This window comes from Mesoplodon densirostris, chromosome 5 (genome assembly GCF_025265405.1).
Source record: "Mesoplodon densirostris isolate mMesDen1 chromosome 5, mMesDen1 primary haplotype, whole genome shotgun sequence".
Lineage (NCBI taxonomy): Eukaryota > Metazoa > Chordata > Mammalia > Artiodactyla > Ziphiidae > Mesoplodon > Mesoplodon densirostris.
The window spans coordinates 62,060,230-62,081,693 of record NC_082665.1 but is presented as its reverse complement, the minus strand read 5'-3'; the positions used below and the strand labels follow the sequence as shown (position 1 = coordinate 62,081,693).

The 21,464-nt window shown below is 36.0% G+C and overlaps 1 long non-coding RNA gene across 1 annotated transcript in view; it reads left to right on the top strand.

Moving 5' to 3' along the window:
- The first annotated feature begins 3,911 nt into the window (after positions 1-3,911).
- Positions 3,912-21,464, top strand: part of LOC132490713 (uncharacterized) — a 242,906-nt gene continuing 225,353 nt past the window's right edge. The window contains exons 1-2 of the long non-coding RNA XR_009532594.1: positions 3,912-3,972; positions 5,964-6,058. This is a non-coding gene — a long non-coding RNA (uncharacterized LOC132490713). The remainder of the gene's footprint in view (positions 3,973-5,963; positions 6,059-21,464) is intronic.

Here is a 21,464-nt window from a genome sequence, read left to right as displayed (position 1 = left end):
ACTAATTCGAAAAAGCTAGTCTAATAAAATTTCAAAATTGGATGAAAGGTTCAACAAGGTCCATGCCACTTATGAATACTAATGTCAGAAGTTTGCAAATTCCAAAATAAAAATAATAGTAAGTTAAACATTTTATTTACTGAATAGTAATAAAATTAAGAAAATTTATCTAGGTAAATCTATCATTATAAGTCAATACATTAACAGAATAAATAAAATAATTATGATTATTTTATACATTTAGAAAGGTATTTGATAAAATTCAATATTCATTCATGATTTTTAAAATGCAGTGCTTTGGAAGCTGTGATGATAGAGCAACTTCTTTAACAGAACTTTCAGCAAGAAACAAAATTAAAGGTACAACATCAAAAATGCAGAAATAAGACAAAGATGCACACTACTATAACTACTATTCAACATTTTGTTGTCAGTCTGGCCAACAAAATAAGAAAAACAATATATTACAAACACTGAAAAGAGACAAAAAACTATCACTGTTAGATGATATGAATTTCTACATAAAATCAAGAGAGTCAACTGATAAATGATGAATAAAAGAGTTCACCAAGATGTCTGGATACAAAGTTAATAAGTAAACACATAAAATTAACTGAATCTCTAGTTTACATAGTATATATAAAAATCAGTATCAGGTCCTATAGGTACTAGATGGTGTGTTCAACCTGCTAACAGGAGGTGGGCATTATAACTGGTAGTTCTATCTGAATCACATGACTGGATTTTGGGAGGAACAGTCCCCCAAAAAGCACAGGATAAAAAAAATAAATGTTCAGCATAAGGGTCAGGGACCTCCTTGAGTCCCAGATCTAGTTGTGCCTGGGACCAACTACAGCCCTATCATTCCAGTACCACAAGCCAATGGTTTTCTTTTAATTAGTGAAGGTGGTTTGAACTGGGTTTCTGTCACTTGCAATTTGACATTTGTAAATCTTAGTTGATGTCCACAGCAATTTTACAGTTTAATCTACACAGATCACACAGTGTTTCATTGTTACCATTGAAAATGTTTTATAGCATTTTTCACAGTTGTAAAATGGGATATTTTTTCCATTACATTTTCTGTTATTGCTTGTGTATAGGAAAACTATTTAACATTATATGGAATTCTTGATACATCTTTTGGAATGTTTGTATACCTGTGTGGGGGGGCTGGTGGTTGAGGTCTGTGCATGTGTAATGTAAATATAAAGATTGAGGCATTCCTTATAGACAGAAGCATTTTAACCCCAGATGCGAACATCACGGGAACTGGTATAAATAACCACCATCTTAAATAGGGGCAGTAACATCCAAGGCCTCACCTGATCACTAATATTGAATTAGAATATTTTACGTTGCTTTCCTAACGCCTTATCATTATAATCCTAACAGCTCTCGTGCCCATATACTGAAAATAGCTTTAAAAACTTGCTGAAAAGGATGAATATTAAGTAGTACTTAGAGAGTGGCTATTGCACCTCGTTAAGGTTGTGGAATTAAACTATTTAAACACCTTTGTTAAATTTTACTGAACTTTCTCATGTGAAGCTGATTATTCTGTATGGAATACTTAAACTACGGTTACTACATCGTGTTGTAGCTAAGATTTATACATAAATTCTAAAATGTTTTGGCTTCCAGATGTAATAGAAATTTGTACACTTTACTGGTCTTCAAATTTGACACCTGATGCAATAATTTTGTGGATTCTGAGACCTTTATACATATATTCTTCGGAAGATCCATCTAACATTATTTATGAGGTCAAGGCCTTGTACATTTTTTTCCACCAGGGCCTATTTATTTTGCTTAGGTTCTGCCAAAGACCGCTAATCAAACCAGGCATTTGTACACTTCCTTGCAAAATACAGCTTTAACAAGAACTCCCCCCAACCCCCATTACCCTAGATATATGATCAGGTTCCTCATCTTCCACCATCCCCAAGGTGATGTCTGATCACCCTGGCCTGTCTTCAGCAAGAATCCTGCTAGGTTGGTTTAGCCAAAATCTCCCTTACCCCTAATGCTTCCTCTTAGCAATTTTCCATCCACTGACCCTCACCTTTTTCCTTGGCTAAAGTTCCCACTTGCCCACTCTTAACACGAAATTGAGCCCAATCTCTCTACCCCCTGAAAAATTCAATTGCAATGATCTTATCTATACCTACCTCAAAGGTCCTGAATAAAATCTGCCTAACCATCTTTAACAAGTTTCATGAATAATTTTTTCTTTAAGGCATGCTGTATGTCCCAAGGAAGCCTAGGATAAAAATTAGAGGACTTGAGTCTATTAAAAACTATACATCAAATACATGTCCTATAAAAAATTGTTTTCAAATTGCAAATCCAATATATTATTTGTATGCATGGTATTTTTAATAAAGTCCCTTATTTTGTGACAAATTGTTGCTGAGTTCCCCAAATACTGCAACTTTTAATTTTGGCAGATTTTTTTTTTTTTTTTTTTTTTTGCATAGTGAAAAGCGATTTTTTTTTCTTCCTTCCCCTCTTAGCCCTTTTTAGGAATCTTCCCTGAGCTTCCTGCCAGCTTTAGGCCTCGTCTATTTCCCCCATGCCTCAGTACTGGACCAACACTTGGTAAGAATTTGGCTCTGAGGAGTGCTAGGTTGAGTGACAAATGGATGAGGATTAAGGTTTTATTGAAGCATCTGAACCGCATTCAATTTTCCGTGTTGCTTTATTTGTTCCTTCTAGCCCTCAGGATATTGAATTTTGTGGGCTTGGTTTGGGTCGCTGGTACTTCAGGCGTTTAGTAGTACGAAACAATCTGCTTCTCCCGTTAGAATAATATTCTCATTTATATTAACGGCGGCTTACTCCAAACTGCTTTACATAGCATTTTTCTAAACCTCCTGAACGAACGCATTTTCACTTTGAGCACTGGCATTGCTTCAGCGGCCTCTGCCGACCTCCTGGCTTGGCAACCTGCACCCCGCTCCACAAGAACCAAGCCTGACCCAGCGTGGCCTTGAGCGCCGCCGCCTCGCCAGACCCTCTCTCCCGCTTTCCCTCCCACCGCCCGGGATCCAGCTTCCCTCCTGCCGCCTCAGCAGTCAGCGACAGCGACACGCTCTCCTCCCCTCCCGCGGCTCCCCGCACCAGGTCGCAGCGCCAGACAGCGGGCAACCGCCGCCTCCGCTGGGGCATCCCGACTCCATAGGCCTAAAGCGCTCCAGACACCTGCCTCTCACTGGCCACCGCCGCTGCCCCTCACCCGGCAGCCCCCTCGGCAATTGGCCCCCGGCCGGCCCTCGTCATCCTCGGCCTCGCCTCGAGTCCCGCCTCCGTCGCCAGGTCATTTAAGTTTATCACAAATAAATAAATAAAGGAGGAAATAGAAATGCGTAGAAAGTAAAAGCAGTTAGGAGGGGGCGGGGGCCTGGAGAAAAAAGGGGGGCGCGGCGGAGGTTAGACAACCAAACCTGATCGTGTCTGTGTTGACCAATCACGACTCACTCTAGTCCGGTCTGACGGGCTCTCTCAACCAATAGCCTCCCACCTCTCGGATCACTGAACAACGAGATATGACTGACCTCTCCAGAGTGGACGAAGGTGCGGCGGGGTGAGGGGGGGAGTGGAAAGACTGCTGACCAATCGCCTGTTAGCAGTTCTCTGAGCGAACTTTCCGTGCTCCAATGGGTGTCTGAGATAGCGGATTGGGCCTCTTCTAGCCCAATCGAAGCTGGTAGAGATGAGGGAAGAGGCAGACGGGGGCGGGGACAGGTGAGGGGAGGAGGAAGAGTGTATTTTGTTTATGGGCGGCAACCTCATGAGGGGCGTCCCATTCTTATTGGCTCACTGCAGCCAAGAGTGGCGTGAGGGCAACCCAATAGCAGGAAAAGATAGAGGGTTCGCGGCGTGAGGCGCCCAATGTGGGCCTTCTGCCGAAGAAGTAGGGGCGGGGGGAAGTTTAGGAGTTGAGGAAAGAAGATTAAAGAGCGCGAGGAGGTAACGCCAAAAACTCTAATTTGTTGTGGGGCGGGCTGGAGGGAGGGGTGTGTGCGTGCTGTGGGGGACGGGGCGTCTGCGAGGCGCTTGGGGTGGGGGGCGGTGGGACGGGAAAGGGGGGGCGCGGGGTGGGGTTGGGGGAGCGAGTTAGAGTGGCGAGCCCGCGGGCTGTTGGCCGGCCGAGCGCGCGCCCCCTCCCCCGGGTGCCCCCCCCCCCGGCGGCCCCTTCCCCCGAGCGCCCCTCCTTGCGCCGGGCGGCGGCGGTGGCCTCGCCTGACCCGGCGCGGAGGGAGGGAACGCGGGAGGGTCCCGGGTTCCAGGATCGGGCGGGGCGTCCCGCAGCTGGAAACGTGTCTTCTGCCTTCTTTCTACTCCCCGCGCCTGGAGCTGCCGCTACCAAGAAGAGGAGCTGAGGGGGACTAGCCGGGGCTCAGGAGCTACTAGAGGCGCCCGCTTGTCTTCCGCCCCCTCCCTCCTCGCCCTTCCCCGCTTGCCGTGGCTCTGGCGGTATCTGGAGCGTCTTCAGAGAACTGGGGGGCGGGAGGGGTCCTGGCCCAGAGCCGCTGGACGCCCCTCCAGACGCCGGAGCTACCGGCCGCCGCCTGCTTCGCTGCTACGACTGTAGAGAAGGGGGCATGGGAAGGGAAGACAGCTTTCCTTCTTTCTCTCCTCCTTTGGGCCCCTTTGGAAACATTAAAAAATGTTTACGCTTTTTCCATAGCTGAGAGAAAACGGTTGGAAGCTTTTTGAAAGTTTAAAAGAAATGCACTCTTTTACATTGTTTAATGCATTATTGTCCGTGTGGCTTTCTGGTCTTCTCCCACCATCCGCCTCACGCCCTGCCCTCCTAAAGCTGTTAGCCTTTTTAAGGATGCTGAAGAGGCAGGAGGCAGGGATTTTCTAAAAGTTGTATTGATAAACACTTGTACAAACATATGCTAGGCACACACATAAACGATAAACATTCGCGAAAAACACAATATGGCGTACAGAGCTACACTAACTAGCGCGGTAATCCGCTGATCTCTTAACCCAACCCAGCTGAATGGGGTCAGTAGCAGGATGACAGTTCTCCAGTAAAAATCTGAATGAAACAGGAAGTAATTTGGAAGCAGCCCGTGGGTAAAGTACAGTCCTCACATCAGCATTGGCCCAAGCTAAGTTGAATTTGTGAATCTTCGAGTCATGTGAAAATTGTCTTAACTGCTTCTTACCATTAAAAATACCAAAATGTTGCTCAAGTGGAATTTCTCACTGTGTGGTCGTGTAAATTTCAGCTAAGAAAATTCAGAGACCACTCATTCCCCCAGTGTTTTCAAGCAAGCTCTGTTCTAAAGTTAGTATTCTTGTTGCTATTGAAAGTTTTAAAACATGAATTACAAGGACCGTTTTGTAAATACATTCTCTAGCTTTACACATTGAATAATCAGTTACCATCGACAAATTCATAAATGGTTTACTTTCTTACCTGTTGCTCCTAATCCCATACACCCTTTGCTATTGCTTGGGAATCGTTAAAATACACCCTTCTACCCCATCACACCCCCACGTATAAATTTGACCAGTCCAGTTTTGGCTACGATTTGCATTTCTGTATTTCTTGGAAAAGAACAACAGCAAGAACAATTTACATTGTTTGTTTTTTTTAATGCCCTTGTTTGCTCTTTGTCATTCTTAATCAGAATGTATCAAAGTTGGTGCACATATAGTGCATGGTAATACCATTCACTGTGCCCTCTTGGAAGTAGTCTTCTTTCAAGAAAGTTTTTGGTATTGTCCTTGAAGAATTGCTGATGTTACTCATTGCTTAGCGCTCAAGGTTTAATTCTTAAGGTTGGGGATGTGATTTCCATTGAGCTCAATTTTAGAGGGCTTTAGCCTTGAGCATACATCATGCTCAGTGAGGAGAAGGAAAAAAGTGAGTTTTCTAGAAATATAATTATCTGCTCAGTGAGTCCAGCAGTTGGGTATTTTTGGTTTTGTGATTTCAGATCTCACAGACCAGTGGAATAAAGGCCTTTTGCATATGAAGATCAGGTGACAAGTTAACTGGCTACCAGCCTCCAAAGCAATACGCCCTTTCATGGTGAGGTCCCAATTTTAACAGACTAAAGAAAGAAGTTTAAGACTAAAAATTGTCAAATTTTATCCATTTTTAGGAAGAACTCTTTATGTTTACCTGTTTAGTTCACTTAAGATGGCAGTATTTTGAAATAACTACTATACCAAGAAAATACAGGTATAGTAAATGTGTACACTCGCTACTAGCAACTAGCTACTGAAAGACAATATGAGTTTAAGTGGAGTACTAGAGGAAAGAACAACTTACATGTGACGGTTGTAATTTTGGTGTGTGTGTGTGTGGTAGGGGGAGGAGGGGTATTGTTCAGAACGACTAGTTGATGTGATGCCAGTGTCCTAAGTAAAGTCAGGAAGTTTTTGAGACCCATACATATACAATTGCTCTTGCTGTCAAATTAACACGACTTTGACTACTTGGTATAGGAATAAAATCCAAGGAAAAAGCCATTTTAAATGAATTGCTTTTATCTCAGTAGTCAGTCTTCAGAAGACTTTCCAACCAAATTGTAATTCCTAGAAAAAATTAGGTCATTTTAGAAGAACAATAAAAGATACAACTAAGTTCCTATAAAGGATCTAAAATTTATAAACTAATTACAAATTATTTGAGATATCTTAGAATAAGTGGTAAGAAGAGATTCTTTAAAACATTTGGAATACAGAAGTGGAGCTTGATGGGCTCTGATTTATTCTCTGAAATAATTTTTTTGTCTGAAATGGATTTTTAAATTCATCAAACTGTTGTAGACACTGTTCTAGATACTTGGGATGTAAAAGTGAACAAGGGAAAATTACCTACCCATGTGGAGTTTACATTCTAATGTCGCATACACTTTGGGTACTTCAGATTGCTAGAAGAAGGTATTTTTGGATGAAACTTTAAAACCTAGCTGTTTTCTCATTTGGGGCAATATGATTTAAAAAAGCTTAGAGAAGTTCGAGAGGCAGGGAGATTTTACCAACTGCCAATGATAAGAAAGGAAGAGCTTACTGTATTATTTGTACCCCTTGTTATTGTCATGAAATATTCTCCATACGTTTCAGTAGGTCTTTTTAACAGATAGGGGTTTTATTTTTCGTAATTTTAAGCTTGCCTTTGAAATAAATAAAATGTTATTTTATATTAAAAAATTCTGTGTCTTGGAATTTACTGTAAAATTCCTGTGGAGCTTTTGTCTTGTTAGCAAATTGTGGTAAACATAAGCTAGAATATCTTAATTTGTTTAGTTAGAATTTGTTTTAAGAATATGTCTGAAAAATCAAGTGCCTAAATCTTTTACAGTTGTGGTTTTATCAAGAGAAGGTGGAAATTTGTAATTAATTTATAGGTGACTTTAAAAAGAGAAAAAGAGAGAGGCCTGCAAAAAATGCTTTGTTATTTAAACCTTTCAAACTACAAAAGCATTTGATTGGCACTTCTCTGATTTAATAGACCATTTGTAATGCAAGAGGAACATTACAGAGTATTTTAGTATTACTTTAATCATTTAGTCTGTAGGTGTAAAAATCCTAGGTTTCTAACTGAAGGAAACTTGGTGCCTGGTTAAGGGAGTATATGATTTTGAAGCTAAGTTTGTTGCTTCAAGTAGTGGGTGTCACACCTTTCCAAAATCTAGTTCATAGTTCTCAAATAACACGTTCTTATTTTTGTTATTTTTCTCTATCACAGTGAGTTTTATTTTGTTAGTCAAATATGAGTTCAGTTCTTAAGTAGCATGATTTTTTTTTTTTTTACACACAATCCTCCTACCTACAGTCCTCCCATCGCCTGCTGTAAAAGGGCTTGAATCTATACCTACACTAGATCTCTATGCTAATTTGTAGCATAATCAATTCTTCTAGAAAGGGTACATATTAATGCACTTTAGAGAACTTTGAGATTGCCTGTGGCTGTTTAAGTATGGACCACGCAGCGTCTGAAAGCTACAAATAGGAAGATTTAGCACAAAAAGCAGAGACGGTAACTAATAGAATATATTGTTTTAGCTGAAATCTTTTTTAAAAAGCAAAGTGGAAGAATGGTTAATAGAATTTTAAAAATTAAGAACTTTTCCTAATTCTAGTAAGGATGGTTGATCAATGTGTCCTTATGTGCATGTAAGTATGTATTTATATATGATCAGTTTTTGAATAAAGACATATTTCATTACTGGATAAATGATTCCAGTGCTGCCTTGTGTTCCTTGACATGGAAGGCATTCAAAGTTCCCAGGTGATTTTGTTTAACATACTCTGTTACTAACCAAACCTTTGCTCCGAGCAACATAGAAATACAAGCTAATTAAATCTTCGTAAATTTTGTAATAATTTTGGATTAAAATTTATTTTGGGAAGTTTTTTTAAAGCATGATTACTAAGCAGCACATAAAATGAATGAAATCTAAAGTGAAGAGCTGTTAGAACCCTGGATCCACGTAATAAGATAGTTGAGAGTTTCAAAAGGGGTATTCATAGAGTAAAAGATAAAATCTTGACATGTCAAATTTCTATAGTAATAAAATAAAGACTAATTAATATTCATATTTTTAAGGTAAGTGTAAGTATGTGTACAGTGCATTTTAAGTCAAAATTTGGGGTGTTATTGGCTAGACATAGTCATTTCTTTGCCAGAGATACTAGACTGTATGAAGGCTAACCATCTGTCAAGTGATAGAGACAAAGAAAGGTTTAATATACTAGCCCAAATTTTCCACAAACTTGTTTTGAATTGTATTGTCATTTTGTTTTGGTCTTCATATTCTGTGTTGAATATGCACTGGGTCAGTCACCCCACTTAGTTTTATGAACAGACTATTCAAGGTTTAGATAAGGTTACTGTCGCAGCTGATGTGATCTAGAGGCAAGATAAAATGTTTTGAATTTGCTTTCATGTAATGTTTAAAAACTCACAAGTGGACCACCCATTAGCAGTTATACAAGTGACTTCAAGCACACTTATTTTCACCTACCCATTCTGAATTTTGGGTGTCTTAATTCTTTTACTTTATATATTCAAGCCTCATAATTCAAACCCATTCCTGAGCTATTTGTGGGGGGGGGGGATGGAGGGAAATAGCAATGGGAATCCAGATTGCCTGTTTTAGGTACAATATGGTGTGATGTGAAATTGAAACAGCAGATTGGTAAGAAACTTTAGTTTCAAACAAATATAAACTAGTTTATTTAGTGAAGTCATACACAAAACAGGAGTCTCTATTGACAAGACAACTTTTTTTTTCCAGTAACTTCCACATCATGAAGTCACCATTGTTCTTTGGGCCAGCAGACTGTTTCTAAGGCATCATATAAGAAAAAGAAGCCCTAATATTGCTGATTTTAATGATATTCTTAGATGTGGTAGGCCAAAGAATTATTTATAGCAGTGCTAATTATATCAATAAAAATAGCAATATTAATACTGTGAGTGTCAAAATCCATTCTTGACAGTATGAGGTAAACAGAACTATAGTCAAACAAAGCAGCCAGCCTGTCTCTACTGTCAGCTCATGAATATTCACTTAAGGAAAAATATACACATAGTTTAGAGAATTAAGTGTGTTGATTTAATCTCTTTTTCAATTACTTTTGACCTTTTTTAAAAAAAAGATGTTCATTATTTTAAATTCAAACAATATTAAAAAGACTTGGATTTTTAGTTTTGAAATTATTGGCAACCATTTTCTTACTGTCATTAGTAAGTTTCTAGAGACTTATTTATTTATATATGGTTAAGTACTTTATAAATTATCAGAAATTCATTTTCTTTGTACCCCCATTTTTGGGACACAAATTACCATCACAAAAGCAACCTCTAACAATTTACAAAATGAAACAATACAAAACAAAACAAACCCTACCACTACCATACATGTACACACAACCATAAATCTCTGGCTTCCTTTAGACATTAAAAGAATATCCTTTTCCATGGTTTTGATTTAAGAAAGAGCATAAATTTTCTTTGTAGTTGTTTTTACTTCTAGTCAGTTTTTACAGTTTTATGTTATTTTAAACTTATTTTCCTAGGAATATAAAATCCAGTAAGTAGAAGTCATTAAATCCAATGTTTTTTAGCTTGAGGGGACATCTAACTTATCAGCCAATCCCTCATATATTTGATTTAATTCTTTCATTTTATTACACATTGTCAAAAATTTCAGATGTAGAGATTGGAAATATTGTTTTTGGTATACCGTTACAAGCAACTAGTTGTATGATCTTAAGCATTTCACATAATTTGTTTGGATCTCTGCCTTAGCTTCCTTCATCTTCAGGGTCCCTTTCAGCTCTAATAATATGAATATCTTTCTTTTGATACTTGAGTCTTTATTTTAGCTTCAGATAACATGACTGGATGTGATGTGCAGGGGGCACCAGGAAAGAGTATATGTAAAATATTTGACTTTGCTTTTTACTTCCAGTCCTGGATAAAAGTTTCATTTTAATGATACTTGCTTTCAAACATAGCATAGTAGTACAAGAGCCACAATATTAAGTACTGATAATCTTTTATAGTTGGTAACTATAATGTCTATTAGTTTACATAAATTTTTACCAGCTCACCTTCACTCATGTAGATATATTGGTAATAGAATTTATAAACATGATTCTTTGCATTTTACTCTGCATAAAGTTGCTTAACTGGAGAAAGCAGGTAATAATAGAATGAATTAACTCAGAGTTGTTTTCTCATTCTATAAAATATATGGATAGATAGATTTATTCGAAGAAAAAGGTAAACTTGGTTTATGTGCCTAATTTTTTTTTTTTTTTTTTTTTTTTCTTTTTGCGATATGCGGGCCTCTCACTGTTGTGGCCTCTCCCGTTGCGGAGCACAGGCTCCGGATGCGCAGGCCCAGCGGCCATGGCTCACGGGCCCAGCCGCTCCGCGGCACATGGGATCCTCCCAGACCGGGGCACGAACCCGTATCCCCTGCATCGGCAGGCGGACTCTTAACCACTGCGCCACCAGGGAGGCCCTATGTGCCTAATTTTTAAAGCAAAAAATAAATATACTTCGAGTAATCAGGAGCCATCTCCATATAGATCTTATAAAACTGGTGGTTTTTAACTGCTGCATTTGATTTTTGATCCTACATTATATCCATCCAGGGATAGATTTACATAGGAGGACTGATCAGATATACAAAGAAAGTTGACCCTGTTTTGTTGAAGAATAGTGGGAAGAATCTGAAACAAACTGCATGCAATTTGTGTGTACCTACTTGTAGGTATTTATTTAATGATGACCTCAAAATTTTCATTTAGAATTTCACTCTCAGTTTCTTTTTAATTGACTCACATTCCTTTTTCTAGTATGAATGGTAGTGAGAGGCTCAAAACCATCAAATCCTTTACCTATTCACAAATGGAAACAGCTATCTGGAGAAAGCTGTATAATCCTTGCTTCCTTCCCCTTCCATACACATATCCATCGTTCTTGATACTGCTCATAACATTTTATAGATTACCTCATAGACGGAATATACAACAAATGTGACAATATATTAGATAATGCTAAGCTATTTGGGAGAAATGGCAAGAAAAATTTTAGATCAACCATAGGGCAAAAAAGTTGGTATGAGTGCTTCAATGCATGCAACTAAGGGGAAAAAAACATTCTAAGAGGTATTTAGAAGGGAAGCTGATTTTAGACTATAAGTTAACTGAAACCCAGCACATGTACTGAGGAATTAATGTAGATCCTTTTTTTTTTTTTTTTTTTTTTTTTTGCTGTACGCGGGCCTCTCACTGTTGTGGCCTCCCCCATTGCGGAGCACAGGCTCCGGACGCACAGGCCCAGCGGCCATGGCTCACAGGCCCAGCCTCTCCGCGGCATGTGGGATCTTCCCAGACCGGGGCACGAACCCGTATCCCCTGCATCGGCAGGCGGACTCTCAACCACTGCGCCACCAGGGAAGCCCTGTAGATCCTTTTCTAAAGGCATTGGTACCAAAAAGACTGGCAAAAGTATTGGTTGTAAGCATAGTGAAAGAAAATAAAATACATTCTGTTTTTGTACTAAGCAATAGTAGCCAACATGTATGAGCACTTAACTCTGTACCAGACATTGGTTATATCTGAATTTTTTTCAGTTAATTTCATAATCCTATGAGATAGGCACTTTTATTATGTCATTTTAAAAGATAAGCTAAGGCTCAGAAAGGTTAAGTAACCTATTCAAAGTCACACAGGTAGTATATAACAGTTAGGAATTCAAACTCAAGTCCAATTCTAGAAAACCTAAGCTCTTAATCACCACCTCATCATGCCTCTCTTCTGGGACCATTTTCACTTAGTACTCGCCCTGATTAGTACTGGTAATTTTATTTCAAGAAAGGCATAGTGGATTTGGAGAAGTTTCCAGAGAAAGGCACAAAGTGAAAGAGCTTAAGTGGGAGGAATGGTTGCTATGGTAAAGTTTGTTTTTAAAATTTCACTCTTCAGTCTAGAAGTACAACTCCTGTGAGGGAATTAATCTGAAGGTTTTAACAGGATGGACTGGATAGCCACTGCCTGATTTGGTTGGATGGACAACAGTGGAGCTGGGTAACAGATGTCAAAGCAGATGGAGGAAATCATGAGTAGGAGCAGGTCAAAGGGAGCTTTAGATACTGGCAGTACTGGGAAGGCAGAGGTCAGAAAGGAGACCTAAATCTAACAGGTTGAGTAACCAAGAATCGGGATCATGCAGAAAAAAAGGGTGAGGCAGAACAGAAACAGAATATATTCAAAACTTTGGTAAATCCTACTGACTTTGGAAGGCCCTGATATTTATTGTTTGTTGTTTACACCCTTAGATTTGTTTCAGAACCAACAGCTGGCTTAAATAGGGGCCACCTAGAGTCTGGGATACAAAGACTGCTATGGTTTTGGCACAAAAAACATGATCATCAATACTAACTTAGAATTAGGCAGTAAGTTTAGATGCATTAAAAAGAAATGCAATTTAGCACAGAAACCTATGTGATAAACCTGAGAATAGCTGTCATTTATTGAGTACCTGCTGTGCACCATTCAATTCTGAAATCACTGTTTCTGGGGGGCATTTATAGTACAAGTTACCGTCTGCTGTCCAGTTTTCAAATATAAGAAAACATCTGCTAGCTTTTCTGAGGATTTGATGGGTAAAACAAATTATACCTTAATTTTATTTCATTTCATTTTGTAATTTAGCATTTGATATCTCCTCTTCCTACATTCATGGAGCCAGGCTCTACCAGGCTTAAGGTGGAATAGAGTGTAGACTTTTCTTATGTAAACTTTTCCTTCAATTGTCGCTATACTGAAAGAAAGGTTCAATTTTATTTGATAGGATAAATGCATTTCTATCAGAGTAATCGGTTCAAATGATCAGCCCAGGTAAAGTCAGTGTACATGAGTTTGGATTATATTTATGATTGCCAGCATGAGTTAATGAAAAGGGAATTATATAAGCTTTTAAAGTGAATTTTTGTTATTTCAAATAATTTTAATGACATCAAACCAAATACAAACGGATGTGTATGCCATGTATACATACTCATACCCTTTTTCTACAAGGTACTGGAGACTTCAAAAGTTTTTAAGAGATAATATTCATTGTTGAGCTATATTATGTATATATATAGAGGTGGGGAAGAGTTGGATTGTCTGAATGGAGTCAAAGAATAATAGAAGAACTATACTATCACTTATGTGTCTTCAGTTTTCCTTATTACAATATCTCTGATATTTCCTTCAGGCTCGTATTTCTAGTGCATTAGGAAATATAATAATCATTTTGTATGTTTCAAATTGATACATCACTAATACAATATACTGTGAAGTTAGAAAGATAACCAACATTCAGTTTACGCATGACACCTTTCCCCTTTAGGTTTATTGTCACTGGTACTCTTTTGTTCTCGTTCTTTTGACATCTGGTGGTATCTAGTCTTTTTAACAACTATGTTGTTTGCATCCTCCTTTCCCTTCATATCTCACCCTTAGAGAAATATCTTTGAAAACTCACCCTCTCAATAATCTTTCTTGTTCTAGCAAAGGGTTGAGAACAAGGCAATATTATGTTGAAGGGGTGATTTGAGCTGAAAAGTGAACAGGATTCCAGACCTTTCTGATTCAGGTATTTCACATAACAGTCTCAACAGTTGTTATAAAGTGAATTGCTAGAGTGTATAAAAGCCAAAAATAAATGGTTGCTGTTTTTCTGTAATTTTGTGTTATGCATACCTCTGTTTCTATCTATTATTTGTGTAATGATGAATTTTATTATGCAAAAATGGGTGCATTCATTCTTTGACATTCATCACCCAGGAAAGATAGCATTCAGAATTATACTACACTGAACTGCAGATCCTTAAGGGCAGTACCATATTTTATTAATCTTTGAAGCCTTAGTGCTTAGCACAGTACCTGGCACACTGTAGGATTCAATGTTGATTAGACTCTTTTGTAGCTGTCCTAGAAAGATTACTTTGATTCTTGCTTACTAGGCTATTCATTCCTTATTTTCTTTTGACTGGTTCAAATTTAGCATTGTTACAATCATTAATACCTATTACAGGGTTTCTGTGTACTTTTCTAAGACCCAAACATTTTTACACATGCTCATGATCTTTTATCCTTTTAGATACTTAATGAAATTCTGTCATGGCAGAAGTTCCAATAAAAAATTATATTTACCGTGATTCAGAAAAGAAATATATCAGTTATCGCCCATCAGTGGTAAAGCAAATCTACTACAATCAATTCAGGATATTGTATTGAATAGAGTACACAGAATTACATTACCTAGTGATTCAAGGGTGAAATCCAAATTTCATATCCTATATGATTCCTATCTGGACCGTAGGACAAACAGTCCAGAGTATTTTTTTTTTTTGCACTTAATAGATTGTAATGAGATTTTGAGCATTTTATATGAGCTTCCTAATTCTTAAAAAGATAAGATCATAAAATTTCACACAATTAAAAAACAGAGCTTTAGATTATCTTACCTTATTATCTAAGTTGTTTAGAAGTCAGTCCAATGAAACACTTTAATGTTATTGACATTATATCCTTAGCTCTTATAGAAAGCAAAAACGGTAATTGGGCTGTGAACAATATGGAGGGTAATGTCATGTAAACCACTGTGTAGGGTGCATGTTTCTTTCCTATATAACAGTTGACATGCTTTTTCATATTTATAAGACCTGCTAGTTAGACAGTGGGAGACTTACATGATCTGCCAAAGTCATAGTTTGTCTCTCTACTACTAAGTGAAGCTATAGCAAATTGATTTGAAGTTGTTTCCAAAACAAAAGATAATTATGTCCTGGGATAATTAAAACTGGGGTCTCATTAAAGCGTACTTCAAGTGATTAGTAGCTATGATATATTTTGGAATTTGTATCTAAGAACATAAAGAGAGCATATTGTTGTTTTTGTATATTCAAGAATATGCTTTCTGAGGAAAGTATTGATTCTTGGAAATAATGATAATGAACTCCCAGACAACCCCAGACCCACATACTTCTCCCCTTTCTTAATATTTTTAAAATTAAGGATTCTGAAAACAAGGTGACCTATGTATGGCCATCTTCCCCTTCACTTCCAATTCCTGCCTGTCTTTCTGAATCAAATCGCTACTGAGATCTGTGAACAATTGCTGTGACACCTTGGGCAGAGAAACACTGCTTTGAAAACTTCTACCATCAATTGGGCAAGCAACTAGAGAATAGTACTGAGGTGCAGGGATGAAGATCAGAAAACAGTAGACATTGTAAAGAAGAGCTTGGGCTTCAGAGGTCTGTGAGCTAGTATGGGAGAAAGTTAATATCTGCCTGTTTTATGTATCCAAGTCTCCCCAACAGGCTAAAACGTCAGAGTAGCTGAATGTGCTGGCTGATTTTTCTCTGAGGCTGAAAAGAAATTCAGAGATAGGGCAACAGTGATCTACCTCCTCATGCCTTGGCAGGGAACTGGTAGACTGTCTACATTTCTTTTCTCCAAGTGTTATACTTCTGCCATTTAGGATACTCTAACAACCAGACCAGAGTCCCAGTGAGTTATCAATGAAAAATAACAATCCATCAAAGGGGAGCCAGTAGTGAGGGAGAGAGGAAGATCAGGCAGGAAAATTAGAGTACATACTCCAAGCAACTAGTACTATTGGCAAAAATAAATGAAGCCTGAATTTTGAAATATATTAAGAGCACTTAAGGACATTCAAACAAAAACAAAAAAGAATTTCAGATACTAAGAAAAACATATCTCAATTGAGCGGCTCAGTGGAAAAATTGGAGGAGAACATGGTCACTGTTGAAACATGAGTCAGTGAACTGAAAGACCAAGTGCAAGAAATATATCAAAGTACATAGCACAAATAAAACATAATGAAAATATTGAATAAAAAGGATGAGTCTTGGAGGATAGTTTAGAAATCAAAATGTGAATAATAGGAATTATAGAGGGAGAAATAAGAACAGAAGGAGGAGAGGTATAATTAAATAATAGAAGAAAATTTCTTTGAGTGTAAGAAAGATCAGAGTCTGTGGATTGAAAGGGTTTATTGATTTATGGTCTTGATTGAAAGAAAAGACACAGTTCTGAACTCTAAAAATAAATTGAAACATAAACTCCCAAGTAGAAAGAACAAGTTTCTCCTATAAAGAGGAGAAATATCAAAGTATCATAGGACTTCCTATTTGTAACACAGGAAGCAAGAAGATAGTGGAATGACATCTACAAACTGCAAAAGGAAAATGACTACAGTCCAAGAATCTCAATGCCCAGAAAGTTGTCATTTGCCAGCCAAGGTGAAAGAAATACATTTAGGGAAAACCAAGAACTCAGAACATATAATTATTATTCCCCATCCAAGAAAATGCCTGAGGATAGATTATAAGCAAACAACAAATGAACCAGGACAAAGATTTCAAGATGAAAAGGGAAGGAAATAGTGGTAAATAATGAGCATTTGTATATAATTGTGTGTGTGTGTGAGTGTGTGTTGTGTGTATAATATCATTTAAGAAATAAAGATAGATGGCTAGTAAATGTGTAATAAAATAGACAATTTCAGACTTTTGAAATAAAAGGATCATACTTATGTAAAGAAAATTTTTAATGTACTAAAACTGTCTTATCAACACTTAGTTGATGGAGGGAGTAGACAGGAGGAATGTAAAAAAGGAGGAAAATAAGTGGTGGGAGATGAGAGGAGGAAGAAAAGAGGAGAAAAGTGAATGTATCCTAAAGATCTCATTTAGGAGAAAGGAGTGGGGGATAGAACCTCTTGGTGGGGGAAAAATTGTCTTAGAAAGATAGATATATTAAAATATATATATACATCTGTTAATTAGAGTAGAGAAAGGGAAGGTTAGCATGATAGAACATCATGTAGAACTTTCATAGCAGCAAGGAGAAAATAAATTGCAGAGCCACTTGATAAAAAAATATGGAAAAGGGAAATAAGGAAACAATAATGTAAGATTAAAAATAAATATAAGTAATTGGAAGATATACAGTTAGGCACATTATTACATTTAATGTAATGGGCTAAATTCTCCCATTAAGAAAACAGATGTCAGATTGAATTTAAAAACATAAGCCACTCAAATTATATTACAAGAAAAACACCTGTGTCAAAATAATAAAGAAATGTTGTTTGTAAAATGGTGGACATAAAAGACATCAGGCAAAAGCAAACAAAAGGAAAACAGAGAAACATGAGTGACAGCATTGATATCAAAAAGGGACACTGTAATGATGAAAGGCATAGTTTATGAAGAGAATAACCACATAACTGTATACAGCAGGCTTATTTATAGTAGATAAGTATGTTAAGTAAAAACTATTGGAAAAGTCTAGACAGCTCTGTTAAACACATGCAAACAATGACTAAGAGAAATGGAATACTATAACTCAGAAGCAATATATTTGTAGAATCTGATATTCTTGAAATATTTTTAAACATCTCTGTGCTTGGCCACAAAGAAACTTTATAAATTTTAGAAAGCAGAGATTTTACAAGCACATCCTCTGATTATAAGCTAGTATAATTAGAATTTTAGAAGTTTTTCTAAAAGGTGACAAAAAATTATTAATTATTTAGAAATTAAAGAGAACACTCCTAGATAACTCTTGGATAAAGAGGAAGTCATTCGGAAAACAATGAAAAGGAGAATATTTTATGTAAAAACCTATTGAAAACAGGTAAAGAGATTGTCGGAGTAGAGTTGATAGCCTTAAAGGCCTTCATTATTAAGATGGAAAACAGGATTATCTAGTAACTTTAAAAAATTAGAATAAACACTAATATAAGAGAGAATAAAATGAAATTAATTTTTTAAAATATGAAATTAATGAAATGGAAAACAAAATGTAATAAAAAATCTAAAAGCTGGCTCTTTCAAAAGACTTAATATAATACATAAACTCCTTGGGAAGATGAAAAAGCAAAAAAGAAAATGAGGCCAGTAATTCCACTCTGAAGTGGAAGAGAATTGAAAGCATATGTTCACTTAAAACTTGTACACAAATGTTCATAGCAGCAGTATTCATTATAGCCAAAAAGTGGAAGAAACTCAAAGAAACTCTCCATCAACTAATAAATGGATAAATAAAAATGTGGTGTATGCATACAATAGAGTATTATTCAGCTATGAAAAGAAATGATGTACTGATACATGCTACAACATGGGTGAAACATGAAAACACTATGCTAAGTGAAAGATGTCAGACACAAAAAGCCACATATTGTAAGGTTCCATTTATGTGTGATGTCCAAAATAGGCAAATCCATAGAGACAGAAAGTAGATTAGTGGCTGTCAGTGCTGGAGGAAGGGAAGATGGGGAGTGACTGTTTAATGGATATAGGATTTCCTTGTTCTGGAACTAGATAGTTGGTGATGTTTATACAACCTTTTGAATGTACTAAAAGCAACCACAGCGTATACTCTAAAATGGTTAAAATGGTGAAGTTTATGTTATATGAATTTTATGCTAATAATAATAATAATAATAAAGTTTACAAACAAGAATTTGAGCAAAAATAGATACTAGTTAGGGATGAAAAAGTTGACAAAACTGAAAGGTAAAAAAAGAAATCTAATGCAACTCTCTGGAAATAAATTTGAAACCCCTGAGAAACAGAACATCATATGGTCAAATGCAAATTATAAATATCGGCCTAAGAAGAAGTAGAAAACAGATACCTATTAGTACTGAAGAAATTGGAAAGCTAACCACATGTGATCGCTTAAACTTAAAGAAATAACTAATTTTGATATAATTTAAATTATGCTAGGCCATTGAAAAATAATGAAATATTTTCTAATTTCATTTAATATCTAACTCTGATAAAAATTGTACAGAAATAAATTATAGTTCAATCTCACTTATGAAAGAAATACAAAATTTCTATATAAAATGCAGATTAGCAAATAGTATCAGCATGAATTAAAAGAGTAATATACTAGGACCTAGAATTTTCCTTTTTTCTTTTTAAGTAGGAATTCAAGCATGATTCAACAACAGGAAATATATCAATATTGTTCATTACATCACCAAGTTAAAGGGAAAAATTATACATTTGTCTTCAGTAAGATTGCTTAAATATAATATTTTCATTCACAGCCAACAGAAAATATAATCTGAAATAGTTAAATCTTAAAAATTCAATTAATATCAGATACTAGACAAGTAATTATTTATCACAATTATTTAACATTAAGTAGGGAGCTTTAGCAAATATAATAGTCAAAGATATAAATAACACTAACATTTGTAGAGACTAACTTAACATGTCTTTTGGCTGATACCAGACCTAAAAATTTTAGAACTCTAATTTAAAAATCTAGAAAAATTAGTAAGATAAATTAAAAAGGTAGTTGGATAGAAAATAATTAGATGAAAATTGATAACTTTTCTCTGGAAGTAATAGACATCTAGGAACCATTTCTCCCAACAGGAAAAAATTATTTAATTTTCCATAGAAACACAAATTATAAAATGCTTATTAATAAAATTACCAAGAATAATATAGGACCTGTATGTAAAGAAGAGGTACTATTTAAAGACATAAAACAAGATCTGATTAAAGGATGCACAAATTATGTTTTTGTATGGGAAAACAATAGCAAAATGTTAATTTTCCCAAAGTTAATACATTTATTTAATACAATTCCAATTAAATTTTTAGCAGGGATTTTTTTTTTCTTTTTTGAGCTAGACAATGTTATTTTTAAATTACATAGAAGATTAAATGCTAAAAACAGGCAAGAAAATATGAAAAAGAACAGTGAAGAGGGATTTGCATTATACATAGTAGAACATATTACAAAGCCAGCTAATCAAAATAATATGGTAATAGCATAGGAATAAATAAATAGATCCATTAAATAGATTAGAGACTCCCGAAGCAGGTGGCAATTTAGTTTGAAAATCATGAATCATTTAATTAATAGAATTGTCATAAAAGATTATTTTGTGGAAAAAAATGGAAGTATATTCTCATTTCGCACATTATACAAAAATCATTTAAGATGAAATGCTTAAATGAAAACAAAACAAAAAACTTGCCAAAAAAAATCTAGGAGACTATAAAATTTTTTAACAATAGTGGAAATGCAAAAGTTTAAAATGATTTTTGTTGATTGCATAAAAATAAAAAAAACTTTTATATAAAAATAAAAGTTATTAGAAAAATATAGATTTGGAGAAGTATTTATAGTTTTACTTTTATTAACATGAAAGGTTAATATCCAAGAGCTCTTAGACAATGCTAAGAAAAAAGTTATGAAACAACCAATGTAAATGGAAAAGATGATTCACAGTAAAGCAAATTCTATTGGTTAACATAAGAGAAGATACTCAGATTCACTAGGGAAATGCAAGTTTAAGTAACAGTGATGTCACGTGTCTTAGCATTTAAAATTTCTGTTAGTCTGATGGGTTTAATATTTATTGCCAGTGGTGATGTGGCAAAAAGGGACTCTTGTTACTGGTGGAAATGTGCTATGCTTTAACTTTTTTGAAATGCAGTCTGGTAACACCTATTATATCCTTTGATTGAACAATTTTATTCTTGGGAATATATCCCATAGAAATACAAGTGTTGATATTTAAGGGCATATGTATTTTTTGGTTTCAAAGTTGTTACAGCTTTTTTGTAGTAGTAAAACTGGGGGGGAGAAGTAATTCCATTAATAAGATAATGCTAATAAATAATGGAACTTCATAGCATGGATTATAATGAAGTTATTAAAAGGTGTGAATTAAAGATATCTCAGGTGATCTGGAGTTATTGATAGTGAGAAGAGCAAGTTATAGAAAAGTGTGTGTTGATGTTACATTTTTATAAAATAATAACCAAAATCCCTGAATATGTATTTTGTATGTAAATATCTATATGTGTATATCTGCTTTATAGTAGAGTTACTTATTTGCAAAGGGAGAATATGGA